Source organism: Salmo salar, unplaced genomic scaffold (genome assembly GCF_965601325.2).
Source record: "Salmo salar unplaced genomic scaffold, fSalSal1 ptg000293l, whole genome shotgun sequence".
NCBI classification, from domain to species: domain Eukaryota; kingdom Metazoa; phylum Chordata; class Actinopteri; order Salmoniformes; family Salmonidae; genus Salmo; species Salmo salar.
This window is the reverse complement of record NW_027675346.1, coordinates 107,122-130,000: the sequence shown is the minus strand read 5'-3', so window position 1 is coordinate 130,000 and position 22,879 is coordinate 107,122. Positions and strand designations below refer to the sequence as shown.

Sequence of the window (22,879 nt, the reverse complement as noted above, 5' to 3'; positions counted from 1 at the left end):
CAGGCGGTCTCCCATCCAAGTACTAACCAGGCCCGACCCTGCTTAGCTTCCGAGATCAGACGAGATCGGGCGTACCCAGGCTGGTATGGGCGTAAGCGAGAAACAATCTCTTGCTACAACATATATAGTCAAAGTGAGTGTGATAAACAGACATTGCATTTTCACCAATTAGATAAGCAGCTTGAACTTTGTGTCACTGAAAAAGTAGAAGAAATTACAAACACTGTTCCCATCACTTTTTAGCACAGGTAGTTGGATAAAATACAAACTTTATTTCCTTTCATCATTTGAACAGGGCAAAGGAGCACAAAGCACACACAAGCTGCATTCAGCAACAATATTCTTGTTTGTCTTATAAATACAAGGCAGATGCTAATTGAAAACACAAGGAAATTTGATCCTATTAAAAAGGCAGGAAGCTGCATTTAGTCAATTCATCATTAAATGCTTACTACAAGGCAGTGTTGCTGATGAAATAGTGCAGGGGCACACCCTCGTGGACAAAATGCTTACAGCACCTGGTATTCCCAGGCGGTCTCCCATCCAAGTACTAACCAGGCCCGACCCTGCTTAGCTTCCGAGATCAGACGAGATCGGGCGTACCCAGGCTGGTATGGCCGTAAGCGAGAAACAATCTCTTGCTACAACATATATAGTCAAAGTGAGTGTGATAAACAGACATTGCATTTTCACCAATTAGATAAGCAGCTTGAACTTTGTGTCACTGAAAAAGTAGAAGAAATTACAAACACTGTTCCCATCACTTTTTAGCACAGGTAGTTGGATAAAATACAAACTTTATTTCCTTTCATCATTTGAACAGGGCAAAGGAGCACAAAGCACACACAAGCTGCATTCAGCAACAATATTCTTGTTTGTCTTATAAATACAAGGCAGATGCTAATTGAAAACACAAGGAAATTTGATCCTATTAAAAAGGCAGGAAGCTGCATTTAGTCAATTCATCATTAAATGCTTACTACAAGGCAGTGTTGCTGATGAAATAGTGCAGGGGCACACCCTCGTGGACAAAATGCTTACAGCACCTGGTATTCCCAGGCGGTCTCCCATCCAAGTACTAACCAGGCCCGACCCTGCTTAGCTTCCGAGATCAGATGAGATCGGGCGTACCCAGGCTGGTATGGCCGTAAGCGAGAAACAATCTCTTGCTACAACATATATAGTCAAAGTGAGTCTGATAAAACAGACATTTAGTCAATTCATCATTAAATGCTTAATACAAGGCAGTGTTGCTGATGAAATAGTGCAAGAGCACACCCTCGTGGACAAAATGCTTACAGCACCTGGTATTCCCAGGCGGTCTCCCATCCAAGTACTAACCAGGCCCGACCCTGCTTAGCTTCCGAGATCAGACGAGATCGGGCGTACCCAGGCTGGTATGGCCGTAAGCGAGAAACAATCTCTTGCTACAACATATATAGTCAAAGTGAGTGTGATAAACAGACATTGCATTTTCACCAATTAGATAAGCAGCTTGAACTTTGTGTCACTGAAAAAGTAGAAGAAATTACAAACACTGTTCCCATCACTTTTTAGCACAGGTAGTTGGATAAAATACAAACTTTATTTCCTTTCATCATTTGAACAGGGCAAAGGAGCACAAAGCACACACAAGCTGCATTCAGCAACAATATTCTTGTTTGTCTTATAAATACAAGGCAGATGCTAATTGAAAACACAAGGAAATTTGATCCTATTAAAAAGGCAGGAAGCTGCATTTAGTCAATTCATCATTAAATGCTTACTACAAGGCAGTGTTGCTGATGAAATAGTGCAGGGGCACACCCTCGTGGACAAAATGCTTACAGCACCTGGTATTCCCAGGCGGTCTCCCATCCAAGTACTAACCAGGCCCGACCCTGCTTAGCTTCCGAGATCAGATGAGATCGGGCGTACCCAGGCTGGTATGGCCGTAAGCGAGAAACAATCTCTTGCTACAACATATATAGTCAAAGTGAGTCTGATAAAACAGACATTTAGTCAATTCATCATTAAATGCTTAATACAAGGCAGTGTTGCTGATGAAATAGTGCAAGAGCACACCCTCGTGGACAAAATGCTTACAGCACCTGGTATTCCCAGGCGGTCTCCCATCCAAGTACTAACCAGGCCCGACCCTGCTTAGCTTCCGAGATCAGACGAGATCGGGCGTACCCAGGCTGGTATGGCCGTAAGCGAGAAACAATCTCTTGCTACAACATATATAGTCAAAGTGAGTGTGATAAACAGACATTGCATTTTCACCAATTAGATAAGCAGCTTGAACTTTGTGTCACTGAAAAAGTAGAAGAAATTACAAACACTGTTCCCATCACTTTTTAGCACAGGTAGTTGGATAAAATACAAACTTTATTTCCTTTCATCATTTGAACAGGGCAAAGGAGCACAAAGCACACACAAGCTGCATTCAGCAACAATATTCTTGTTTGTCTTATAAATACAAGGCAGATGCTAATTGAAAACACAAGGAAATTTGATCCTATTAAAAAGGCAGGAAGCTGCATTTAGTCAATTCATCATTAAATGCTTACTACAAGGCAGTGTTGCTGATGAAATAGTGCAGGGGCACACCCTCGTGGACAAAATGCTTACAGCACCTGGTATTCCCAGGCGGTCTCCCATCCAAGTACTAACCAGGCCCGACCCTGCTTAGCTTCCGAGATCAGACGAGATCGGGAGTACCCAGGCTGGTATGGCCGTAAGCGAGAAACAATCTCTTGCTACAACATATATAGTCAAAGTGAGTGTGATAAACAGACATTGCATTTTCACCAATTAGATAAGCAGCTTGAACTTTGTGTCACTGAAAAAGTAGAAGAAATTACAAACACTGTTCCCATCACTTTTTAGCACAGGTAGTTGGATAAAATACAAACTTTATTTCCTTTCATCATTTGAACAGGGCAAAGGAGCACAAAGCACACACAAGCTGCATTCAGCAACAATATTCTTGTTTGTCTTATAAATACAAGGCAGATGCTAATTGAAAACACAAGGAAATTTGATCCTATTAAAAAGGCAGGAAGCTGCATTTAGTCAATTCATCATTAAATGCTTACTACAAGGCAGTGTTGCTGATGAAATAGTGCAGGGGCACACCCTCGTGGACAAAATGCTTACAGCACCTGGTATTCCCAGGCGGTCTCCCATCCAAGTACTAACCAGGCCCGACCCTGCTTAGCTTCCGAGATCAGACGAGATCGGGAGTACCCAGGCTGGTATGGCCGTAAGCGAGAAACAATCTCTTGCTACAACATATATAGTCAAAGTGAGTGTGATAAACAGACATTGCATTTTCACCAATTAGATAAGCAGCTTGAACTTTGTGTCACTGAAAAAGTAGAAGAAATTACAAACACTGTTCCCATCACTTTTTAGCACAGGTAGTTGGATAAAATACAAACTTTATTTCCTTTCATCATTTGAACAGGGCAAAGGAGCACAAAGCACACACAAGCTGCATTCAGCAACAATATTCTTGTTTGTCTTATAAATACAAGGCAGATGCTAATTGAAAACACAAGGAAATTTGATCCTATTAAAAAGGCAGGAAGCTGCATTTAGTCAATTCATCATTAAATGCTTACTACAAGGCAGTGTTGCTGATGAAATAGTGCAGGGGCACACCCTCGTGGACAAAATGCTTACAGCACCTGGTATTCCCAGGCGGTCTCCCATCCAAGTACTAACCAGGCCCGACCCTGCTTAGCTTCCGAGATCAGACGAGATCGGGAGTACCCAGGCTGGTATGGCCGTAAGCGAGAAACAATCTCTTGCTACAACATATATAGTCAAAGTGAGTGTGATAAACAGACATTGCATTTTCACCAATTAGATAAGCAGCTTGAACTTTGTGTCACTGAAAAAGTAGAAGAAATTACAAACACTGTTCCCATCACTTTTTAGCACAGGTAGTTGGATAAAATACAAACTTTATTTCCTTTCATCATTTGAACAGGGCAAAGGAGCACAAAGCACACACAAGCTGCATTCAGCAACAATATTCTTGTTTGTCTTATAAATACAAGGCAGATGCTAATTGAAAACACAAGGAAATTTGATCCTATTAAAAAGGCAGGAAGCTGCATTTAGTCAATTCATCATTAAATGCTTACTACAAGGCAGTGTTGCTGATGAAATAGTGCAGGGGCACACCCTCGTGGACAAAATGCTTACAGCACCTGGTATTCCCAGGCGGTCTCCCATCCAAGTACTAACCAGGCCCGACCCTGCTTAGCTTCCGAGATCAGATGAGATCGGGCGTACCCAGGCTGGTATGGCCGTAAGCGAGAAACAATCTCTTGCTACAACATATATAGTCAAAGTGAGTCTGATAAAACAGACATTTAGTCAATTCATCATTAAATGCTTAATACAAGGCAGTGTTGCTGATGAAATAGTGCAAGAGCACACCCTCGTGGACAAAATGCTTACAGCACCTGGTATTCCCAGGCGGTCTCCCATCCAAGTACTAACCAGGCCCGACCCTGCTTAGCTTCCGAGATCAGACGAGATCGGGCGTACCCAGGCTGGTATGGCCGTAAGCGAGAAACAATCTCTTGCTACAACATATATAGTCAAAGTGAGTGTGATAAACAGACATTGCATTTTCACCAATTAGATAAGCAGCTTGAACTTTGTGTCACTGAAAAAGTAGAAGAAATTACAAACACTGTTCCCATCACTTTTTAGCACAGGTAGTTGGATAAAATACAAACTTTATTTCCTTTCATCATTTGAACAGGGCAAAGGAGCACAAAGCACACACAAGCTGCATTCAGCAACAATATTCTTGTTTGTCTTATAAATACAAGGCAGATGCTAATTGAAAACACAAGGAAATTTGATCCTATTAAAAAGGCAGGAAGCTGCATTTAGTCAATTCATCATTAAATGCTTACTACAAGGCAGTGTTGCTGATGAAATAGTGCAGGGGCACACCCTCGTGGACAAAATGCTTACAGCACCTGGTATTCCCAGGCGGTCTCCCATCCAAGTACTAACCAGGCCCGACCCTGCTTAGCTTCCGAGATCAGATGAGATCGGGCGTACCCAGGCTGGTATGGCCGTAAGCGAGAAACAATCTCTTGCTACAACATATATAGTCAAAGTGAGTCTGATAAAACAGACATTTAGTCAATTCATCATTAAATGCTTAATACAAGGCAGTGTTGCTGATGAAATAGTGCAAGAGCACACCCTCGTGGACAAAATGCTTACAGCACCTGGTATTCCCAGGCGGTCTCCCATCCAAGTACTAACCAGGCCCGACCCTGCTTAGCTTCCGAGATCAGACGAGATCGGGCGTACCCAGGCTGGTATGGCCGTAAGCGAGAAACAATCTCTTGCTACAACATATATAGTCAAAGTGAGTGTGATAAACAGACATTGCATTTTCACCAATTAGATAAGCAGCTTGAACTTTGTGTCACTGAAAAAGTAGAAGAAATTACAAACACTGTTCCCATCACTTTTTAGCACAGGTAGTTGGATAAAATACAAACTTTATTTCCTTTCATCATTTGAACAGGGCAAAGGAGCACAAAGCACACACAAGCTGCATTCAGCAACAATATTCTTGTTTGTCTTATAAATACAAGGCAGATGCTAATTGAAAACACAAGGAAATTTGATCCTATTAAAAAGGCAGGAAGCTGCATTTAGTCAATTCATCATTAAATGCTTACTACAAGGCAGTGTTGCTGATGAAATAGTGCAGGGGCACACCCTCGTGGACAAAATGCTTACAGCACCTGGTATTCCCAGGCGGTCTCCCATCCAAGTACTAACCAGGCCCGACCCTGCTTAGCTTCCGAGATCAGACGAGATCGGGAGTACCCAGGCTGGTATGGCCGTAAGCGAGAAACAATCTCTTGCTACAACATATATAGTCAAAGTGAGTGTGATAAACAGACATTGCATTTTCACCAATTAGATAAGCAGCTTGAACTTTGTGTCACTGAAAAAGTAGAAGAAATTACAAACACTGTTCCCATCACTTTTTAGCACAGGTAGTTGGATAAAATACAAACTTTATTTCCTTTCATCATTTGAACAGGGCAAAGGAGCACAAAGCACACACAAGCTGCATTCAGCAACAATATTCTTGTTTGTCTTATAAATACAAGGCAGATGCTAATTGAAAACACAAGGAAATTTGATCCTATTAAAAAGGCAGGAAGCTGCATTTAGTCAATTCATCATTAAATGCTTACTACAAGGCAGTGTTGCTGATGAAATAGTGCAGGGGCACACCCTCGTGGACAAAATGCTTACAGCACCTGGTATTCCCAGGCGGTCTCCCATCCAAGTACTAACCAGGCCCGACCCTGCTTAGCTTCCGAGATCAGACGAGATCGGGAGTACCCAGGCTGGTATGGCCGTAAGCGAGAAACAATCTCTTGCTACAACATATATAGTCAAAGTGAGTGTGATAAACAGACATTGCATTTTCACCAATTAGATAAGCAGCTTGAACTTTGTGTCACTGAAAAAGTAGAAGAAATTACAAACACTGTTCCCATCACTTTTTAGCACAGGTAGTTGGATAAAATACAAACTTTATTTCCTTTCATCATTTGAACAGGGCAAAGGAGCACAAAGCACACACAAGCTGCATTCAGCAACAATATTCTTGTTTGTCTTATAAATACAAGGCAGATGCTAATTGAAAACACAAGGAAATTTGATCCTATTAAAAAGGCAGGAAGCTGCATTTAGTCAATTCATCATTAAATGCTTACTACAAGGCAGTGTTGCTGATGAAATAGTGCAGGGGCACACCCTCGTGGACAAAATGCTTACAGCACCTGGTATTCCCAGGCGGTCTCCCATCCAAGTACTAACCAGGCCCGACCCTGCTTAGCTTCCGAGATCAGACGAGATCGGGAGTACCCAGGCTGGTATGGCCGTAAGCGAGAAACAATCTCTTGCTACAACATATATAGTCAAAGTGAGTGTGATAAACAGACATTGCATTTTCACCAATTAGATAAGCAGCTTGAACTTTGTGTCACTGAAAAAGTAGAAGAAATTACAAACACTGTTCCCATCACTTTTTAGCACAGGTAGTTGGATAAAATACAAACTTTATTTCCTTTCATCATTTGAACAGGGCAAAGGAGCACAAAGCACACACAAGCTGCATTCAGCAACAATATTCTTGTTTGTCTTATAAATACAAGGCAGATGCTAATTGAAAACACAAGGAAATTTGATCCTATTAAAAAGGCAGGAAGCTGCATTTAGTCAATTCATCATTAAATGCTTACTACAAGGCAGTGTTGCTGATGAAATAGTGCAGGGGCACACCCTCGTGGACAAAATGCTTACAGCACCTGGTATTCCCAGGCGGTCTCCCATCCAAGTACTAACCAGGCCCGACCCTGCTTAGCTTCCGAGATCAGACGAGATCGGGAGTACCCAGGCTGGTATGGCCGTAAGCGAGAAACAATCTCTTGCTACAACATATATAGTCAAAGTGAGTGTGATAAACAGACATTGCATTTTCACCAATTAGATAAGCAGCTTGAACTTTGTGTCACTGAAAAAGTAGAAGAAATTACAAACACTGTTCCCATCACTTTTTAGCACAGGTAGTTGGATAAAATACAAACTTTATTTCCTTTCATCATTTGAACAGGGCAAAGGAGCACAAAGCACACACAAGCTGCATTCAGCAACAATATTCTTGTTTGTCTTATAAATACAAGGCAGATGCTAATTGAAAACACAAGGAAATTTGATCCTATTAAAAAGGCAGGAAGCTGCATTTAGTCAATTCATCATTAAATGCTTACTACAAGGCAGTGTTGCTGATGAAATAGTGCAGGGGCACACCCTCGTGGACAAAATGCTTACAGCACCTGGTATTCCCAGGCGGTCTCCCATCCAAGTACTAACCAGGCCCGACCCTGCTTAGCTTCCGAGATCAGATGAGATCGGGCGTACCCAGGCTGGTATGGCCGTAAGCGAGAAACAATCTCTTGCTACAACATATATAGTCAAAGTGAGTCTGATAAAACAGACATTTAGTCAATTCATCATTAAATGCTTAATACAAGGCAGTGTTGCTGATGAAATAGTGCAAGAGCACACCCTCGTGGACAAAATGCTTACAGCACCTGGTATTCCCAGGCGGTCTCCCATCCAAGTACTAACCAGGCCCGACCCTGCTTAGCTTCCGAGATCAGACGAGATCGGGCGTACCCAGGCTGGTATGGCCGTAAGCGAGAAACAATCTCTTGCTACAACATATATAGTCAAAGTGAGTGTGATAAACAGACATTGCATTTTCACCAATTAGATAAGCAGCTTGAACTTTGTGTCACTGAAAAAGTAGAAGAAATTACAAACACTGTTCCCATCACTTTTTAGCACAGGTAGTTGGATAAAATACAAACTTTATTTCCTTTCATCATTTGAACAGGGCAAAGGAGCACAAAGCACACACAAGCTGCATTCAGCAACAATATTCTTGTTTGTCTTATAAATACAAGGCAGATGCTAATTGAAAACACAAGGAAATTTGATCCTATTAAAAAGGCAGGAAGCTGCATTTAGTCAATTCATCATTAAATGCTTACTACAAGGCAGTGTTGCTGATGAAATAGTGCAGGGGCACACCCTCGTGGACAAAATGCTTACAGCACCTGGTATTCCCAGGCGGTCTCCCATCCAAGTACTAACCAGGCCCGACCCTGCTTAGCTTCCGAGATCAGATGAGATCGGGCGTACCCAGGCTGGTATGGCCGTAAGCGAGAAACAATCTCTTGCTACAACATATATAGTCAAAGTGAGTCTGATAAAACAGACATTTAGTCAATTCATCATTAAATGCTTAATACAAGGCAGTGTTGCTGATGAAATAGTGCAAGAGCACACCCTCGTGGACAAAATGCTTACAGCACCTGGTATTCCCAGGCGGTCTCCCATCCAAGTACTAACCAGGCCCGACCCTGCTTAGCTTCCGAGATCAGACGAGATCGGGCGTACCCAGGCTGGTATGGCCGTAAGCGAGAAACAATCTCTTGCTACAACATATATAGTCAAAGTGAGTGTGATAAACAGACATTGCATTTTCACCAATTAGATAAGCAGCTTGAACTTTGTGTCACTGAAAAAGTAGAAGAAATTACAAACACTGTTCCCATCACTTTTTAGCACAGGTAGTTGGATAAAATACAAACTTTATTTCCTTTCATCATTTGAACAGGGCAAAGGAGCACAAAGCACACACAAGCTGCATTCAGCAACAATATTCTTGTTTGTCTTATAAATACAAGGCAGATGCTAATTGAAAACACAAGGAAATTTGATCCTATTAAAAAGGCAGGAAGCTGCATTTAGTCAATTCATCATTAAATGCTTACTACAAGGCAGTGTTGCTGATGAAATAGTGCAGGGGCACACCCTCGTGGACAAAATGCTTACAGCACCTGGTATTCCCAGGCGGTCTCCCATCCAAGTACTAACCAGGCCCGACCCTGCTTAGCTTCCGAGATCAGACGAGATCGGGAGTACCCAGGCTGGTATGGCCGTAAGCGAGAAACAATCTCTTGCTACAACATATATAGTCAAAGTGAGTGTGATAAACAGACATTGCATTTTCACCAATTAGATAAGCAGCTTGAACTTTGTGTCACTGAAAAAGTAGAAGAAATTACAAACACTGTTCCCATCACTTTTTAGCACAGGTAGTTGGATAAAATACAAACTTTATTTCCTTTCATCATTTGAACAGGGCAAAGGAGCACAAAGCACACACAAGCTGCATTCAGCAACAATATTCTTGTTTGTCTTATAAATACAAGGCAGATGCTAATTGAAAACACAAGGAAATTTGATCCTATTAAAAAGGCAGGAAGCTGCATTTAGTCAATTCATCATTAAATGCTTACTACAAGGCAGTGTTGCTGATGAAATAGTGCAGGGGCACACCCTCGTGGACAAAATGCTTACAGCACCTGGTATTCCCAGGCGGTCTCCCATCCAAGTACTAACCAGGCCCGACCCTGCTTAGCTTCCGAGATCAGACGAGATCGGGAGTACCCAGGCTGGTATGGCCGTAAGCGAGAAACAATCTCTTGCTACAACATATATAGTCAAAGTGAGTGTGATAAACAGACATTGCATTTTCACCAATTAGATAAGCAGCTTGAACTTTGTGTCACTGAAAAAGTAGAAGAAATTACAAACACTGTTCCCATCACTTTTTAGCACAGGTAGTTGGATAAAATACAAACTTTATTTCCTTTCATCATTTGAACAGGGCAAAGGAGCACAAAGCACACACAAGCTGCATTCAGCAACAATATTCTTGTTTGTCTTATAAATACAAGGCAGATGCTAATTGAAAACACAAGGAAATTTGATCCTATTAAAAAGGCAGGAAGCTGCATTTAGTCAATTCATCATTAAATGCTTACTACAAGGCAGTGTTGCTGATGAAATAGTGCAGGGGCACACCCTCGTGGACAAAATGCTTACAGCACCTGGTATTCCCAGGCGGTCTCCCATCCAAGTACTAACCAGGCCCGACCCTGCTTAGCTTCCGAGATCAGACGAGATCGGGAGTACCCAGGCTGGTATGGCCGTAAGCGAGAAACAATCTCTTGCTACAACATATATAGTCAAAGTGAGTGTGATAAACAGACATTGCATTTTCACCAATTAGATAAGCAGCTTGAACTTTGTGTCACTGAAAAAGTAGAAGAAATTACAAACACTGTTCCCATCACTTTTTAGCACAGGTAGTTGGATAAAATACAAACTTTATTTCCTTTCATCATTTGAACAGGGCAAAGGAGCACAAAGCACACACAAGCTGCATTCAGCAACAATATTCTTGTTTGTCTTATAAATACAAGGCAGATGCTAATTGAAAACACAAGGAAATTTGATCCTATTAAAAAGGCAGGAAGCTGCATTTAGTCAATTCATCATTAAATGCTTACTACAAGGCAGTGTTGCTGATGAAATAGTGCAGGGGCACACCCTCGTGGACAAAATGCTTACAGCACCTGGTATTCCCAGGCGGTCTCCCATCCAAGTACTAACCAGGCCCGACCCTGCTTAGCTTCCGAGATCAGACGAGATCGGGAGTACCCAGGCTGGTATGGCCGTAAGCGAGAAACAATCTCTTGCTACAACATATATAGTCAAAGTGAGTGTGATAAACAGACATTGCATTTTCACCAATTAGATAAGCAGCTTGAACTTTGTGTCACTGAAAAAGTAGAAGAAATTACAAACACTGTTCCCATCACTTTTTAGCACAGGTAGTTGGATAAAATACAAACTTTATTTCCTTTCATCATTTGAACAGGGCAAAGGAGCACAAAGCACACACAAGCTGCATTCAGCAACAATATTCTTGTTTGTCTTATAAATACAAGGCAGATGCTAATTGAAAACACAAGGAAATTTGATCCTATTAAAAAGGCAGGAAGCTGCATTTAGTCAATTCATCATTAAATGCTTACTACAAGGCAGTGTTGCTGATGAAATAGTGCAGGGGCACACCCTCGTGGACAAAATGCTTACAGCACCTGGTATTCCCAGGCGGTCTCCCATCCAAGTACTAACCAGGCCCGACCCTGCTTAGCTTCCGAGATCAGACGAGATCGGGAGTACCCAGGCTGGTATGGCCGTAAGCGAGAAACAATCTCTTGCTACAACATATATAGTCAAAGTGAGTGTGATAAACAGACATTGCATTTTCACCAATTAGATAAGCAGCTTGAACTTTGTGTCACTGAAAAAGTAGAAGAAATTACAAACACTGTTCCCATCACTTTTTAGCACAGGTAGTTGGATAAAATACAAACTTTATTTCCTTTCATCATTTGAACAGGGCAAAGGAGCACAAAGCACACACAAGCTGCATTCAGCAACAATATTCTTGTTTGTCTTATAAATACAAGGCAGATGCTAATTGAAAACACAAGGAAATTTGATCCTATTAAAAAGGCAGGAAGCTGCATTTAGTCAATTCATCATTAAATGCTTACTACAAGGCAGTGTTGCTGATGAAATAGTGCAGGGGCACACCCTCGTGGACAAAATGCTTACAGCACCTGGTATTCCCAGGCGGTCTCCCATCCAAGTACTAACCAGGCCCGACCCTGCTTAGCTTCCGAGATCAGACGAGATCGGGCGTACCCAGGCTGGTATGGCCGTAAGCGAGAAACAATCTCTTGCTACAACATATATAGTCAAAGTGAGTCTGATAAAACAGACATTTAGTCAATTCATCATTAAATGCTTAATACAAGGCAGTGTTGCTGATGAAATAGTGCAAGAGCACACCCTCGTGGACAAAATGCTTACAGCACCTGGTATTCCCAGGCGGTCTCCCATCCAAGTACTAACCAGGCCCGACCCTGCTTAGCTTCCGAGATCAGACGAGATCGGGCGTACCCAGGCTGGTATGGCCGTAAGCGAGAAACAATCTCTTGCTACAACATATATAGTCAAAGTGAGTGTGATAAACAGACATTGCATTTTCACCAATTAGATAAGCAGCTTGAACTTTGTGTCACTGAAAAAGTAGAAGAAATTACAAACACTGTTCCCATCACTTTTTAGCACAGGTAGTTGGATAAAATACAAACTTTATTTCCTTTCATCATTTGAACAGGGCAAAGGAGCACAAAGCACACACAAGCTGCATTCAGCAACAATATTCTTGTTTGTCTTATAAATACAAGGCAGATGCTAATTGAAAACACAAGGAAATTTGATCCTATTAAAAAGGCAGGAAGCTGCATTTAGTCAATTCATCATTAAATGCTTACTACAAGGCAGTGTTGCTGATGAAATAGTGCAGGGGCACACCCTCGTGGACAAAATGCTTACAGCACCTGGTATTCCCAGGCGGTCTCCCATCCAAGTACTAACCAGGCCCGACCCTGCTTAGCTTCCGAGATCAGACGAGATCGGGCGTACCCAGGCTGGTATGGCCGTAAGCGAGAAACAATCTCTTGCTACAACATATATAGTCAAAGTGAGTGTGATAAACAGACATTGCATTTTCACCAATTAGATAAGCAGCTTGAACTTTGTGTCACTGAAAAAGTAGAAGAAATTACAAACACTGTTCCCATCACTTTTTAGCACAGGTAGTTGGATAAAATACAAACTTTATTTCCTTTCATCATTTGAACAGGGCAAAGGAGCACAAAGCACACACAAGCTGCATTCAGCAACAATATTCTTGTTTGTCTTATAAATACAAGGCAGATGCTAATTGAAAACACAAGGAAATTTGATCCTATTAAAAAGGCAGGAAGCTGCATTTAGTCAATTCATCATTAAATGCTTACTACAAGGCAGTGTTGCTGATGAAATAGTGCAGGGGCACACCCTCGTGGACAAAATGCTTACAGCACCTGGTATTCCCAGGCGGTCTCCCATCCAAGTACTAACCAGGCCCGACCCTGCTTAGCTTCCGAGATCAGATGAGATCGGGCGTACCCAGGCTGGTATGGCCGTAAGCGAGAAACAATCTCTTGCTACAACATATATAGTCAAAGTGAGTCTGATAAAACAGACATTTAGTCAATTCATCATTAAATGCTTAATACAAGGCAGTGTTGCTGATGAAATAGTGCAAGAGCACACCCTCGTGGACAAAATGCTTACAGCACCTGGTATTCCCAGGCGGTCTCCCATCCAAGTATTAACCAGGCCCGACCCTGCTTAGCTTCCGAGATCAGACGAGATCGGGCGTACCCAGGCTGGTATGGCCGTAAGCGAGAAACAATCTCTTGCTACAACATATATAGTCAAAGTGAGTGTGATAAACAGACATTGCATTTTCACCAATTAGATAAGCAGCTTGAACTTTGTGTCACTGAAAAAGTAGAAGAAATTACAAACACTGTTCCCATCACTTTTTAGCACAGGTAGTTGGATAAAATACAAACTTTATTTCCTTTCATCATTTGAACAGGGCAAAGGAGCACAAAGCACACACAAGCTGCATTCAGCAACAATATTCTTGTTTGTCTTATAAATACAAGGCAGATGCTAATTGAAAACACAAGGAAATTTGATCCTATTAAAAAGGCAGGAAGCTGCATTTAGTCAATTCATCATTAAATGCTTACTACAAGGCAGTGTTGCTGATGAAATAGTGCAGGGGCACACCCTCGTGGACAAAATGCTTACAGCACCTGGTATTCCCAGGCGGTCTCCCATCCAAGTACTAACCAGGCCCGACCCTGCTTAGCTTCCGAGATCAGACGAGATCGGGCGTACCCAGGCTGGTATGGCCGTAAGCGAGAAACAATCTCTTGCTACAACATATATAGTCAAAGTGAGTGTGATAAACAGACATTGCATTTTCACCAATTAGATAAGCAGCTTGAACTTTGTGTCACTGAAAAAGTAGAAGAAATTACAAACACTGTTCCCATCACTTTTTAGCACAGGTAGTTGGATAAAATACAAACTTTATTTCCTTTCATCATTTGAACAGGGCAAAGGAGCACAAAGCACACACAAGCTGCATTCAGCAACAATATTCTTGTTTGTCTTATAAATACAAGGCAGATGCTAATTGAAAACACAAGGAAATTTGATCCTATTAAAAAGGCAGGAAGCTGCATTTAGTCAATTCATCATTAAATGCTTACTACAAGGCAGTGTTGCTGATGAAATAGTGCAGGGGCACACCCTCGTGGACAAAATGCTTACAGCACCTGGTATTCCCAGGCGGTCTCCCATCCAAGTACTAACCAGGCCCGACCCTGCTTAGCTTCCGAGATCAGACGAGATCGGGCGTACCCAGGCTGGTATGGCCGTAAGCGAGAAACAATCTCTTGCTACAACATATATAGTCAAAGTGAGTGTGATAAACAGACATTGCATTTTCACCAATTAGATAAGCAGCTTGAACTTTGTGTCACTGAAAAAGTAGAAGAAATTACAAACACTGTTCCCATCACTTTTTAGCACAGGTAGTTGGATAAAATACAAACTTTATTTCCTTTCATCATTTGAACAGGGCAAAGGAGCACAAAGCACACACAAGCTGCATTCAGCAACAATATTCTTGTTTGTCTTATAAATACAAGGCAGATGCTAATTGAAAACACAAGGAAATTTGATCCTATTAAAAAGGCAGGAAGCTGCATTTAGTCAATTCATCATTAAATGCTTACTACAAGGCAGTGTTGCTGATGAAATAGTGCAGGGGCACACCCTCGTGGACAAAATGCTTACAGCACCTGGTATTCCCAGGCGGTCTCCCATCCAAGTACTAACCAGGCCCGACCCTGCTTAGCTTCCGAGATCAGATGAGATCGGGCGTACCCAGGCTGGTATGGCCGTAAGCGAGAAACAATCTCTTGCTACAACATATATAGTCAAAGTGAGTCTGATAAAACAGACATTTAGTCAATTCATCATTAAATGCTTAATACAAGGCAGTGTTGCTGATGAAATAGTGCAAGAGCACACCCTCGTGGACAAAATGCTTACAGCACCTGGTATTCCCAGGCGGTCTCCCATCCAAGTACTAACCAGGCCCGACCCTGCTTAGCTTCCGAGATCAGACGAGATCGGGCGTACCCAGGCTGGTATGGCCGTAAGCGAGAAACAATCTCTTGCTACAACATATATAGTCAAAGTGAGTGTGATAAACAGACATTGCATTTTCACCAATTAGATAAGCAGCTTGAACTTTGTGTCACTGAAAAAGTAGAAGAAATTACAAACACTGTTCCCATCACTTTTTAGCACAGGTAGTTGGATAAAATACAAACTTTATTTCCTTTCATCATTTGAACAGGGCAAAGGAGCACAAAGCACACACAAGCTGCATTCAGCAACAATATTCTTGTTTGTCTTATAAATACAAGGCAGATGCTAATTGAAAACACAAGGAAATTTGATCCTATTAAAAAGGCAGGAAGCTGCATTTAGTCAATTCATCATTAAATGCTTACTACAAGGCAGTGTTGCTGATGAAATAGTGCAGGGGCACACCCTCGTGGACAAAATGCTTACAGCACCTGGTATTCCCAGGCGGTCTCCCATCCAAGTACTAACCAGGCCCGACCCTGCTTAGCTTCCGAGATCAGACGAGATCGGGCGTACCCAGGCTGGTATGGCCGTAAGCGAGAAACAATCTCTTGCTACAACATATATAGTCAAAGTGAGTGTGATAAACAGACATTGCATTTTCACCAATTAGATAAGCAGCTTGAACTTTGTGTCACTGAAAAAGTAGAAGAAATTACAAACACTGTTCCCATCACTTTTTAGCACAGGTAGTTGGATAAAATACAAACTTTATTTCCTTTCATCATTTGAACAGGGCAAAGGAGCACAAAGCACACACAAGCTGCATTCAGCAACAATATTCTTGTTTGTCTTATAAATACAAGGCAGATGCTAATTGAAAACACAAGGAAATTTGATCCTATTAAAAAGGCAGGAAGCTGCATTTAGTCAATTCATCATTAAATGCTTACTACAAGGCAGTGTTGCTGATGAAATAGTGCAGGGGCACACCCTCGTGGACAAAATGCTTACAGCACCTGGTATTCCCAGGCGGTCTCCCATCCAAGTACTAACCAGGCCCGACCCTGCTTAGCTTCCGAGATCAGACGAGATCGGGCGTACCCAGGCTGGTATGGCCGTAAGCGAGAAACAATCTCTTGCTACAACATATATAGTCAAAGTGAGTGTGATAAACAGACATTGCATTTTCACCAATTAGATAAGCAGCTTGAACTTTGTGTCACTGAAAAAGTAGAAGAAATTACAAACACTGTTCCCATCACTTTTTAGCACAGGTAGTTGGATAAAATACAAACTTTATTTCCTTTCATCATTTGAACAGGGCAAAGGAGCACAAAGCACACACAAGCTGCATTCAGCAACAATATTCTTGTTTGTCTTATAAATACAAGGCAGATGCTAATTGAAAACACAAGGAAATTTGATCCTATTAAAAAGGCAGGAAGCTGCATTTAGTCAATTCATCATTAAATGCTTACTACAAGGCAGTGTTGCTGATGAAATAGTGCAGGGGCACACCCTCGTGGACAAAATGCTTACAGCACCTGGTATTCCCAGGCGGTCTCCCATCCAAGTACTAACCAGGCCCGACCCTGCTTAGCTTCCGAGATCAGATGAGATCGGGCGTACCCAGGCTGGTATGGCCGTAAGCGAGAAACAATCTCTTGCTACAACATATATAGTCAAAGTGAGTCTGATAAAACAGACATTTAGTCAATTCATCATTAAATGCTTAATACAAGGCAGTGTTGCTGATGAAATAGTGCAAGAGCACACCCTCGTGGACAAAATGCTTACAGCACCTGGTATTCCCAGGCGGTCTCCCATCCAAGTACTAACCAGGCCCGACCCTGCTTAGCTTCCGAGATCAGACGAGATCGGGCGTACCCAGGCTGGTATGGCCGTAAGCGAGAAACAATCTCTTGCTACAACATATATAGTCAAAGTGAGTGTGATAAACAGACATTGCATTTTCACCAATTAGATAAGCAGCTTGAACTTTGTGTCACTGAAAAAGTAGAAGAAATTACAAACACTGTTCCCATCACTTTTTAGCACAGGTAGTTGGATAAAATACAAACTTTATTTCCTTTCATCATTTGAACAGGGCAAAGGAGCACAAAGCACACACAAGCTGCATTCAGCAACAATATTCTTGTTTGTCTTATAAATACAAGGCAGATGCTAATTGAAAACACAAGGAAATTTGATCCTATTAAAAAGGCAGGAAGCTGCATTTAGTCAATTCATCATTAAATGCTTACTACAAGGCAGTGTTGCTGATGAAATAGTGCAGGGGCACACCCTCGTGGACAAAATGCTTACAGCACCTGGTATTCCCAGGCGGTCTCCCATCCAAGTACTAACCAGGCCCGACCCTGCTTAGCTTCCGAGATCAGATGAGATCGGGCGTACCCAGGCTGGTATGGCCGTAAGCGAGAAACAATCTCTTGCTACAACATATATAGTCAAAGTGAGTCTGATAAAACAGACATTTAGTCAATTCATCATTAAATGCTTAATACAAGGCAGTGTTGCTGATGAAATAGTGCAAGAGCACACCCTCGTGGACAAAATGCTTACAGCACCTGGTATTCCCAGGCGGTCTCCCATCCAAGTACTAACCAGGCCCGACCCTGCTTAGCTTCCGAGATCAGACGAGATCGGGCGTACCCAGGCTGGTATGGCCGTAAGCGAGAAACAATCTCTTGCTACAACATATATAGTCAAAGTGAGTGTGATAAACAGACATTGCATTTTCACCAATTAGATAAGCAGCTTGAACTTTGTGTCACTGAAAAAGTAGAAGAAATTACAAACACTGTTCCCATCACTTTTTAGCACAGGTAGTTGGATAAAATACAAACTTTATTTCCTTTCATCATTTGAACAGGGCAAAGGAGCACAAAGCACACACAAGCTGCATTCAGCAACAATATTCTTGTTTGTCTTATAAATACAAGGCAGATGCTAATTGAAAACACAAGGAAATTTGATCCTATTAAAAAGGCAGGAAGCTGCATTTAGTCAATTCATCATTAAATGCTTACTACAAGGCAGTGTTGCTGATGAAATAGTGCAGGGGCACACCCTCGTGGACAAAATGCTTACAGCACCTGGTATTCCCAGGCGGTCTCCCATCCAAGTACTAACCAGGCCCGACCCTGCTTAGCTTCCGAGATCAGACGAGATCGGGCGTACCCAGGCTGGTATGGCCGTAAGCGAGAAACAATCTCTTGCTACAACATATATAGTCAAAGTGAGTGTGATAAACAGACATTGCATTTTCACCAATTAGATAAGCAGCTTGAACTTTGTGTCACTGAAAAAGTAGAAGAAATTACAAACACTGTTCCCATCACTTTTTAGCACAGGTAGTTGGATAAAATACAAACTTTATTTCCTTTCATCATTTGAACAGGGCAAAGGAGCACAAAGCACACACAAGCTGCATTCAGCAACAATATTCTTGTTTGTCTTATAAATACAAGGCAGATGCTAATTGAAAACACAAGGAAATTTGATCCTATTAAAAAGGCAGGAAGCTGCATTTAGTCAATTCATCATTAAATGCTTACTACAAGGCAGTGTTGCTGATGAAATAGTGCAGGGGCACACCCTCGTGGACAAAATGCTTACAGCACCTGGTATTCCCAGGCGGTCTCCCATCCAAGTACTAACCAGGCCCGACCCTGCTTAGCTTCCGAGATCAGACGAGATCGGGCGTACCCAGGCTGGTATGGCCGTAAGCGAGAAACAATCTCTTGCTACAACATATATAGTCAAAGTGAGTGTGATAAACAGACATTGCATTTTCACCAATTAGATAAGCAGCTTGAACTTTGTGTCACTGAAAAAGTAGAAGAAATTACAAACACTGTTCCCATCACTTTTTAGCACAGGTAGTTGGATAAAATACAAACTTTATTTCCTTTCATCATTTGAACAGGGCAAAGGAGCACAAAGCACACACAAGCTGCATTCAGCAACAATATTCTTGTTTGTCTTATAAATACAAGGCAGATGCTAATTGAAAACACAAGGAAATTTGATCCTATTAAAAAGGCAGGAAGCTGCATTTAGTCAATTCATCATTAAATGCTTACTACAAGGCAGTGTTGCTGATGAAATAGTGCAGGGGCACACCCTCGTGGACAAAATGCTTACAGCACCTGGTATTCCCAGGCGGTCTCCCATCCAAGTACTAACCAGGCCCGACCCTGCTTAGCTTCCGAGATCAGATGAGATCGGGCGTACCCAGGCTGGTATGGCCGTAAGCGAGAAACAATCTCTTGCTACAACATATATAGTCAAAGTGAGTCTGATAAAACAGACATTTAGTCAATTCATCATTAAATGCTTAATACAAGGCAGTGTTGCTGATGAAATAGTGCAAGAGCACACCCTCGTGGACAAAATGCTTACAGCACCTGGTATTCCCAGGCGGTCTCCCATCCAAGTACTAACCAGGCCCGACCCTGCTTAGCTTCCGAGATCAGACGAGATCGGGCGTACCCAGGCTGGTATGGCCGTAAGCGAGAAACAATCTCTTGCTACAACATATATAGTCAAAGTGAGTGTGATAAACAGACATTGCATTTTCACCAATTAGATAAGCAGCTTGAACTTTGTGTCACTGAAAAAGTAGAAGAAATTACAAACACTGTTCCCATCACTTTTTAGCACAGGTAGTTGGATAAAATACAAACTTTATTTCCTTTCATCATTTGAACAGGGCAAAGGAGCACAAAGCACACACAAGCTGCATTCAGCAACAATATTCTTGTTTGTCTTATAAATACAAGGCAGATGCTAATTGAAAACACAAGGAAATTTGATCCTATTAAAAAGGCAGGAAGCTGCATTTAGTCAATTCATCATTAAATGCTTACTACAAGGCAGTGTTGCTGATGAAATAGTGCAGGGGCACACCCTCGTGGACAAAATGCTTACAGCACCTGGTATTCCCAGGCGGTCTCCCATCCAAGTACTAACCAGGCCCGACCCTGCTTAGCTTCCGAGATCAGACGAGATCGGGCGTACCCAGGCTGGTATGGCCGTAAGCGAGAAACAATCTCTTGCTACAACATATATAGTCAAAGTGAGTGTGATAAACAGACATTGCATTTTCACCAATTAGATAAGCAGCTTGAACTTTGTGTCACTGAAAAAGTAGAAGAAATTACAAACACTGTTCCCATCACTTTTTAGCACAGGTAGTTGGATAAAATACAAACTTTATTTCCTTTCATCATTTGAACAGGGCAAAGGAGCACAAAGCACACACAAGCTGCATTCAGCAACAATATTCTTGTTTGTCTTATAAATACAAGGCAGATGCTAATTGAAAACACAAGGAAATTTGATCCTATTAAAAAGGCAGGAAGCTGCATTTAGTCAATTCATCATTAAATGCTTACTACAAGGCAGTGTTGCTGATGAAATAGTGCAGGGGCACACCCTCGTGGACAAAATGCTTACAGCACCTGGTATTCCCAGGCGGTCTCCCATCCAAGTACTAACCAGGCCCGACCCTGCTTAGCTTCCGAGATCAGACGAGATCGGGCGTACCCAGGCTGGTATGGCCGTAAGCGAGAAACAATCTCTTGCTACAACATATATAGTCAAAGTGAGTGTGATAAACAGACATTGCATTTTCACCAATTAGATAAGCAGCTTGAACTTTGTGTCACTGAAAAAGTAGAAGAAATTACAAACACTGTTCCCATCACTTTTTAGCACAGGTAGTTGGATAAAATACAAACTTTATTTCCTTTCATCATTTGAACAGGGCAAAGGAGCACAAAGCACACACAAGCTGCATTCAGCAACAATATTCTTGTTTGTCTTATAAATACAAGGCAGATGCTAATTGAAAACACAAGGAAATTTGATCCTATTAAAAAGGCAGGAAGCTGCATTTAGTCAATTCATCATTAAATGCTTACTACAAGGCAGTGTTGCTGATGAAATAGTGCAGGGGCACACCCTCGTGGACAAAATGCTTACAGCACCTGGTATTCCCAGGCGGTCTCCCATCCAAGTACTAACCAGGCCCGACCCTGCTTAGCTTCCGAGATCAGATGAGATCGGGCGTACCCAGGCTGGTATGGCCGTAAGCGAGAAACAATCTCTTGCTACAACATATATAGTCAAAGTGAGTCTGATAAAACAGACATTTAGTCAATTCATCATTAAATGCTTAATACAAGGCAGTGTTGCTGATGAAATAGTGCAAGAGCACACCCTCGTGGACAAAATGCTTACAGCACCTGGTATTCCCAGGCGGTCTCCCATCCAAGTACTAACCAGGCCCGACCCTGCTTAGCTTCCGAGATCAGACGAGATCGGGCGTACCCAGGCTGGTATGGCCGTAAGCGAGAAACAATCTCTTGCTACAACATATATAGTCAAAGTGAGTGTGATAAACAGACATTGCATTTTCACCAATTAGATAAGCAGCTTGAACTTTGTGTCACTGAAAAAGTAGAAGAAATTACAAACACTGTTCCCATCACTTTTTAGCACAGGTAGTTGGATAAAATACAAACTTTATTTCCTTTCATCATTTGAACAGGGCAAAGGAGCACAAAGCACACACAAGCTGCATTCAGCAACAATATTCTTGTTTGTCTTATAAATACAAGGCAGATGCTAATTGAAAACACAAGGAAATTTGATCCTATTAAAAAGGCAGGAAGCTGCATTTAGTCAATTCATCATTAAATGCTTACTACAAGGCAGTGTTGCTGATGAAATAGTGCAGGGGCACACCCTCGTGGACAAAATGCTTACAGCACCTGGTATTCCCAGGCGGTCTCCCATCCAAGTACTAACCAGGCCCGACCCTGCTTAGCTTCCGAGATCAGATGAGATCGGGCGTACCCAGGCTGGTATGGCCGTAAGCGAGAAACAATCTCTTGCTACAACATATATAGTCAAAGTGAGTCTGATAAAACAGACATTTAGTCAATTCATCATTAAATGCTTAATACAAGGCAGTGTTGCTGATGAAATAGTGCAAGAGCACACCCTCGTGGACAAAATGCTTACAGCACCTGGTATTCCCAGGCGGTCTCCCATCCAAGTACTAACCAGGCCCGACCCTGCTTAGCTTCCGAGATCAGACGAGATCGGGCGTACCCAGGCTGGTATGGCCGTAAGCGAGAAACAATCTCTTGCTACAACATATATAGTCAAAGTGAGTGTGATAAACAGACATTGCATTTTCACCAATTAGATAAGCAGCTTGAACTTTGTGTCACTGAAAAAGTAGAAGAAATTACAAACACTGTTCCCATCACTTTTTAGCACAGGTAGTTGGATA

The 22,879-nt window shown here is 42.0% G+C and overlaps 51 non-coding genes across 51 annotated transcripts in view; all 51 read right to left on the bottom strand.

The window, feature by feature from the left end:
* Positions 1-97, bottom strand: part of LOC145868760 (5S ribosomal RNA) — a 119-nt gene extending 22 nt beyond the window's left edge. The window contains exon 1 of the ribosomal RNA XR_014384756.1: positions 1-97. This exon is cut by the window's left edge and continues 22 nt beyond it. This is a non-coding gene — a ribosomal RNA (5S ribosomal RNA).
* A 409-nt stretch (positions 98-506) lies between these two features.
* On the bottom strand, positions 507-625 carry LOC145875064 (5S ribosomal RNA). Its single transcript, XR_014390698.1, has one exon. It is a non-coding gene; the product is annotated as a 5S ribosomal RNA (ribosomal RNA).
* Positions 626-1,034: 409 nt separating this feature from the next.
* Positions 1,035-1,153, bottom strand: LOC145871579 (5S ribosomal RNA). The gene has a single exon (XR_014387209.1). It is a non-coding gene; the product is annotated as a 5S ribosomal RNA (ribosomal RNA).
* A 139-nt stretch (positions 1,154-1,292) lies between these two features.
* On the bottom strand, positions 1,293-1,411 carry LOC145875053 (5S ribosomal RNA). The gene has a single exon (XR_014390687.1). It is a non-coding gene; the product is annotated as a 5S ribosomal RNA (ribosomal RNA).
* Positions 1,412-1,820: 409 nt separating this feature from the next.
* Positions 1,821-1,939, bottom strand: LOC145871568 (5S ribosomal RNA). Its single transcript, XR_014387198.1, has one exon. It is a non-coding gene; the product is annotated as a 5S ribosomal RNA (ribosomal RNA).
* A 139-nt stretch (positions 1,940-2,078) lies between these two features.
* On the bottom strand, positions 2,079-2,197 carry LOC145875042 (5S ribosomal RNA). Its single transcript, XR_014390676.1, has one exon. It is a non-coding gene; the product is annotated as a 5S ribosomal RNA (ribosomal RNA).
* A 409-nt stretch (positions 2,198-2,606) lies between these two features.
* LOC145874607 (5S ribosomal RNA) lies at positions 2,607-2,725 on the bottom strand. The gene has a single exon (XR_014390243.1). It is a non-coding gene; the product is annotated as a 5S ribosomal RNA (ribosomal RNA).
* A 409-nt stretch (positions 2,726-3,134) lies between these two features.
* Positions 3,135-3,253, bottom strand: LOC145874606 (5S ribosomal RNA). Its single transcript, XR_014390242.1, has one exon. It is a non-coding gene; the product is annotated as a 5S ribosomal RNA (ribosomal RNA).
* A 409-nt stretch (positions 3,254-3,662) lies between these two features.
* LOC145874605 (5S ribosomal RNA) lies at positions 3,663-3,781 on the bottom strand. The gene has a single exon (XR_014390241.1). It is a non-coding gene; the product is annotated as a 5S ribosomal RNA (ribosomal RNA).
* Positions 3,782-4,190: 409 nt separating this feature from the next.
* On the bottom strand, positions 4,191-4,309 carry LOC145871557 (5S ribosomal RNA). The gene has a single exon (XR_014387187.1). It is a non-coding gene; the product is annotated as a 5S ribosomal RNA (ribosomal RNA).
* Positions 4,310-4,448: 139 nt separating this feature from the next.
* LOC145875030 (5S ribosomal RNA) lies at positions 4,449-4,567 on the bottom strand. The gene has a single exon (XR_014390664.1). It is a non-coding gene; the product is annotated as a 5S ribosomal RNA (ribosomal RNA).
* Positions 4,568-4,976: 409 nt separating this feature from the next.
* LOC145871546 (5S ribosomal RNA) lies at positions 4,977-5,095 on the bottom strand. Its single transcript, XR_014387176.1, has one exon. It is a non-coding gene; the product is annotated as a 5S ribosomal RNA (ribosomal RNA).
* A 139-nt stretch (positions 5,096-5,234) lies between these two features.
* LOC145875019 (5S ribosomal RNA) lies at positions 5,235-5,353 on the bottom strand. Its single transcript, XR_014390653.1, has one exon. It is a non-coding gene; the product is annotated as a 5S ribosomal RNA (ribosomal RNA).
* A 409-nt stretch (positions 5,354-5,762) lies between these two features.
* Positions 5,763-5,881, bottom strand: LOC145874604 (5S ribosomal RNA). The gene has a single exon (XR_014390240.1). It is a non-coding gene; the product is annotated as a 5S ribosomal RNA (ribosomal RNA).
* Positions 5,882-6,290: 409 nt separating this feature from the next.
* Positions 6,291-6,409, bottom strand: LOC145874603 (5S ribosomal RNA). Its single transcript, XR_014390239.1, has one exon. It is a non-coding gene; the product is annotated as a 5S ribosomal RNA (ribosomal RNA).
* A 409-nt stretch (positions 6,410-6,818) lies between these two features.
* Positions 6,819-6,937, bottom strand: LOC145874602 (5S ribosomal RNA). The gene has a single exon (XR_014390238.1). It is a non-coding gene; the product is annotated as a 5S ribosomal RNA (ribosomal RNA).
* Positions 6,938-7,346: 409 nt separating this feature from the next.
* LOC145874601 (5S ribosomal RNA) lies at positions 7,347-7,465 on the bottom strand. The gene has a single exon (XR_014390237.1). It is a non-coding gene; the product is annotated as a 5S ribosomal RNA (ribosomal RNA).
* Positions 7,466-7,874: 409 nt separating this feature from the next.
* LOC145871534 (5S ribosomal RNA) lies at positions 7,875-7,993 on the bottom strand. Its single transcript, XR_014387165.1, has one exon. It is a non-coding gene; the product is annotated as a 5S ribosomal RNA (ribosomal RNA).
* Positions 7,994-8,132: 139 nt separating this feature from the next.
* Positions 8,133-8,251, bottom strand: LOC145875008 (5S ribosomal RNA). Its single transcript, XR_014390641.1, has one exon. It is a non-coding gene; the product is annotated as a 5S ribosomal RNA (ribosomal RNA).
* Positions 8,252-8,660: 409 nt separating this feature from the next.
* On the bottom strand, positions 8,661-8,779 carry LOC145871523 (5S ribosomal RNA). Its single transcript, XR_014387154.1, has one exon. It is a non-coding gene; the product is annotated as a 5S ribosomal RNA (ribosomal RNA).
* A 139-nt stretch (positions 8,780-8,918) lies between these two features.
* On the bottom strand, positions 8,919-9,037 carry LOC145874996 (5S ribosomal RNA). Its single transcript, XR_014390630.1, has one exon. It is a non-coding gene; the product is annotated as a 5S ribosomal RNA (ribosomal RNA).
* A 409-nt stretch (positions 9,038-9,446) lies between these two features.
* LOC145874600 (5S ribosomal RNA) lies at positions 9,447-9,565 on the bottom strand. The gene has a single exon (XR_014390236.1). It is a non-coding gene; the product is annotated as a 5S ribosomal RNA (ribosomal RNA).
* Positions 9,566-9,974: 409 nt separating this feature from the next.
* LOC145874599 (5S ribosomal RNA) lies at positions 9,975-10,093 on the bottom strand. Its single transcript, XR_014390235.1, has one exon. It is a non-coding gene; the product is annotated as a 5S ribosomal RNA (ribosomal RNA).
* A 409-nt stretch (positions 10,094-10,502) lies between these two features.
* On the bottom strand, positions 10,503-10,621 carry LOC145874598 (5S ribosomal RNA). Its single transcript, XR_014390234.1, has one exon. It is a non-coding gene; the product is annotated as a 5S ribosomal RNA (ribosomal RNA).
* Positions 10,622-11,030: 409 nt separating this feature from the next.
* LOC145874596 (5S ribosomal RNA) lies at positions 11,031-11,149 on the bottom strand. Its single transcript, XR_014390232.1, has one exon. It is a non-coding gene; the product is annotated as a 5S ribosomal RNA (ribosomal RNA).
* A 409-nt stretch (positions 11,150-11,558) lies between these two features.
* On the bottom strand, positions 11,559-11,677 carry LOC145874595 (5S ribosomal RNA). Its single transcript, XR_014390231.1, has one exon. It is a non-coding gene; the product is annotated as a 5S ribosomal RNA (ribosomal RNA).
* Positions 11,678-12,086: 409 nt separating this feature from the next.
* LOC145874986 (5S ribosomal RNA) lies at positions 12,087-12,205 on the bottom strand. Its single transcript, XR_014390620.1, has one exon. It is a non-coding gene; the product is annotated as a 5S ribosomal RNA (ribosomal RNA).
* A 139-nt stretch (positions 12,206-12,344) lies between these two features.
* LOC145874975 (5S ribosomal RNA) lies at positions 12,345-12,463 on the bottom strand. Its single transcript, XR_014390609.1, has one exon. It is a non-coding gene; the product is annotated as a 5S ribosomal RNA (ribosomal RNA).
* A 409-nt stretch (positions 12,464-12,872) lies between these two features.
* On the bottom strand, positions 12,873-12,991 carry LOC145874964 (5S ribosomal RNA). The gene has a single exon (XR_014390598.1). It is a non-coding gene; the product is annotated as a 5S ribosomal RNA (ribosomal RNA).
* Positions 12,992-13,400: 409 nt separating this feature from the next.
* LOC145871512 (5S ribosomal RNA) lies at positions 13,401-13,519 on the bottom strand. Its single transcript, XR_014387143.1, has one exon. It is a non-coding gene; the product is annotated as a 5S ribosomal RNA (ribosomal RNA).
* Positions 13,520-13,658: 139 nt separating this feature from the next.
* Positions 13,659-13,777, bottom strand: LOC145868261 (5S ribosomal RNA). Its single transcript, XR_014384256.1, has one exon. It is a non-coding gene; the product is annotated as a 5S ribosomal RNA (ribosomal RNA).
* Positions 13,778-14,186: 409 nt separating this feature from the next.
* Positions 14,187-14,305, bottom strand: LOC145874953 (5S ribosomal RNA). Its single transcript, XR_014390587.1, has one exon. It is a non-coding gene; the product is annotated as a 5S ribosomal RNA (ribosomal RNA).
* Positions 14,306-14,714: 409 nt separating this feature from the next.
* Positions 14,715-14,833, bottom strand: LOC145874942 (5S ribosomal RNA). The gene has a single exon (XR_014390576.1). It is a non-coding gene; the product is annotated as a 5S ribosomal RNA (ribosomal RNA).
* Positions 14,834-15,242: 409 nt separating this feature from the next.
* Positions 15,243-15,361, bottom strand: LOC145871501 (5S ribosomal RNA). Its single transcript, XR_014387132.1, has one exon. It is a non-coding gene; the product is annotated as a 5S ribosomal RNA (ribosomal RNA).
* A 139-nt stretch (positions 15,362-15,500) lies between these two features.
* LOC145874931 (5S ribosomal RNA) lies at positions 15,501-15,619 on the bottom strand. Its single transcript, XR_014390565.1, has one exon. It is a non-coding gene; the product is annotated as a 5S ribosomal RNA (ribosomal RNA).
* A 409-nt stretch (positions 15,620-16,028) lies between these two features.
* LOC145874919 (5S ribosomal RNA) lies at positions 16,029-16,147 on the bottom strand. Its single transcript, XR_014390553.1, has one exon. It is a non-coding gene; the product is annotated as a 5S ribosomal RNA (ribosomal RNA).
* A 409-nt stretch (positions 16,148-16,556) lies between these two features.
* Positions 16,557-16,675, bottom strand: LOC145874908 (5S ribosomal RNA). Its single transcript, XR_014390542.1, has one exon. It is a non-coding gene; the product is annotated as a 5S ribosomal RNA (ribosomal RNA).
* A 409-nt stretch (positions 16,676-17,084) lies between these two features.
* Positions 17,085-17,203, bottom strand: LOC145871489 (5S ribosomal RNA). The gene has a single exon (XR_014387120.1). It is a non-coding gene; the product is annotated as a 5S ribosomal RNA (ribosomal RNA).
* Positions 17,204-17,342: 139 nt separating this feature from the next.
* LOC145874897 (5S ribosomal RNA) lies at positions 17,343-17,461 on the bottom strand. Its single transcript, XR_014390531.1, has one exon. It is a non-coding gene; the product is annotated as a 5S ribosomal RNA (ribosomal RNA).
* A 409-nt stretch (positions 17,462-17,870) lies between these two features.
* On the bottom strand, positions 17,871-17,989 carry LOC145871478 (5S ribosomal RNA). Its single transcript, XR_014387109.1, has one exon. It is a non-coding gene; the product is annotated as a 5S ribosomal RNA (ribosomal RNA).
* Positions 17,990-18,128: 139 nt separating this feature from the next.
* Positions 18,129-18,247, bottom strand: LOC145874885 (5S ribosomal RNA). Its single transcript, XR_014390520.1, has one exon. It is a non-coding gene; the product is annotated as a 5S ribosomal RNA (ribosomal RNA).
* Positions 18,248-18,656: 409 nt separating this feature from the next.
* On the bottom strand, positions 18,657-18,775 carry LOC145874874 (5S ribosomal RNA). Its single transcript, XR_014390509.1, has one exon. It is a non-coding gene; the product is annotated as a 5S ribosomal RNA (ribosomal RNA).
* Positions 18,776-19,184: 409 nt separating this feature from the next.
* LOC145874863 (5S ribosomal RNA) lies at positions 19,185-19,303 on the bottom strand. Its single transcript, XR_014390498.1, has one exon. It is a non-coding gene; the product is annotated as a 5S ribosomal RNA (ribosomal RNA).
* Positions 19,304-19,712: 409 nt separating this feature from the next.
* On the bottom strand, positions 19,713-19,831 carry LOC145871467 (5S ribosomal RNA). Its single transcript, XR_014387098.1, has one exon. It is a non-coding gene; the product is annotated as a 5S ribosomal RNA (ribosomal RNA).
* Positions 19,832-19,970: 139 nt separating this feature from the next.
* LOC145874852 (5S ribosomal RNA) lies at positions 19,971-20,089 on the bottom strand. The gene has a single exon (XR_014390487.1). It is a non-coding gene; the product is annotated as a 5S ribosomal RNA (ribosomal RNA).
* Positions 20,090-20,498: 409 nt separating this feature from the next.
* LOC145874840 (5S ribosomal RNA) lies at positions 20,499-20,617 on the bottom strand. Its single transcript, XR_014390476.1, has one exon. It is a non-coding gene; the product is annotated as a 5S ribosomal RNA (ribosomal RNA).
* Positions 20,618-21,026: 409 nt separating this feature from the next.
* On the bottom strand, positions 21,027-21,145 carry LOC145874829 (5S ribosomal RNA). The gene has a single exon (XR_014390465.1). It is a non-coding gene; the product is annotated as a 5S ribosomal RNA (ribosomal RNA).
* A 409-nt stretch (positions 21,146-21,554) lies between these two features.
* LOC145871456 (5S ribosomal RNA) lies at positions 21,555-21,673 on the bottom strand. Its single transcript, XR_014387087.1, has one exon. It is a non-coding gene; the product is annotated as a 5S ribosomal RNA (ribosomal RNA).
* Positions 21,674-21,812: 139 nt separating this feature from the next.
* Positions 21,813-21,931, bottom strand: LOC145874818 (5S ribosomal RNA). The gene has a single exon (XR_014390454.1). It is a non-coding gene; the product is annotated as a 5S ribosomal RNA (ribosomal RNA).
* A 409-nt stretch (positions 21,932-22,340) lies between these two features.
* On the bottom strand, positions 22,341-22,459 carry LOC145871445 (5S ribosomal RNA). Its single transcript, XR_014387076.1, has one exon. It is a non-coding gene; the product is annotated as a 5S ribosomal RNA (ribosomal RNA).
* A 139-nt stretch (positions 22,460-22,598) lies between these two features.
* Positions 22,599-22,717, bottom strand: LOC145874806 (5S ribosomal RNA). Its single transcript, XR_014390442.1, has one exon. It is a non-coding gene; the product is annotated as a 5S ribosomal RNA (ribosomal RNA).
* Between the last annotated feature and the right edge of the window lie 162 nt (positions 22,718-22,879).